This window comes from Octopus bimaculoides, chromosome 1 (assembly GCF_001194135.2).
Source record: "Octopus bimaculoides isolate UCB-OBI-ISO-001 chromosome 1, ASM119413v2, whole genome shotgun sequence".
NCBI lineage: Eukaryota > Metazoa > Mollusca > Cephalopoda > Octopoda > Octopodidae > Octopus > Octopus bimaculoides.
Window position 1 is genome coordinate 26,511,381 of NC_068981.1, and position 1,080 is coordinate 26,512,460.

Here is a 1,080-nt window from a genome sequence, read left to right on the forward strand (position 1 = left end):
TACATATATATATATATTGTTAACAAGGGAAAAACACACACACATATATATATATGCGTGTTAGAGAGATAGATAGATAGATAGATAGATATGTCTGTCTGTATATTTAAATATGAATACATATAACAGTATTTGATTAAAGTTACGATGTCTAACATTTGTTGTCTGTATATATGTGCAAACATAGAACAGCGTTAACTGACATATTTTGTCTGTGAGAAACTTCTCTTAAGAGACTTTGTGTTTTAAAAACAAAGAGCTTGCTCAGATTATCGACGGCGAGCGTCTAAAACAAAATATTTCAGGGAGCACCGTTCTATATTTGTATATACATCGTAAATGTGATTTACACATAGTTATTTATATCTTTTATCTTTCACTTACGTCAGTCATTGCACTGCGGCCATGCTGGAGTACCGCCTTCAAGAGCTTTAGTTGTACGTATTGATACCAGTAATATTTTTTTTTTTTTTTTTTTTTACAGCCTGGTACTTATTCTGTCGGTCGCATTCTCCGAACCGCTAATTTATGAGGACTTCAACAAACCAACACTTGTTGCCAAGCGGTGGTGCAGTGTCAAGCAAAAAAACACACACACACACATACCCACACACACACACACATACACACACATACACACACACACACACACACACGCATACACACACACACACACACACAACTGATGGCCAGCTGGCCTAGTAGTTATGGTGTTGCACTCATATTCGCGAGATCGTGGTTTCACTTCTTCGACCGGGTGGTACGTTGCTTTCTTGACCATCATTCAGTTACCATCTAACAGATCCACTCACAAAGGCCTGGTTGGGACGGGGACTAGAATAAAACTATATTGTAGGGATGCAAACCTCTTAGCACGCTGCCACGCCTGCATCTCTGTACATTGCTTACCAACCACATGGTTCCGGGTTCAGTCCCACTGCGTGGCACCTTGGGCAAGTGTCTTGTACTATAGCCTCGGGCCGACCAAAGCCTTTTGAGTGGATTTGGTAGACGGAAACTGAAAGAAGCCCGTCGTATATATGTATATATGTATATATATATATATATATATATATATAT

The 1,080-nt window shown here is 39.1% G+C and overlaps 1 protein-coding gene across 1 annotated transcript in view; it reads left to right on the forward strand.

The window, feature by feature from the left end:
• The window catches only part of LOC106868280 (uncharacterized), a 125,834-nt gene that overhangs the window by 82,041 nt on the left and 42,713 nt on the right, over positions 1-1,080 (forward strand). The window lies entirely within an intron of this gene.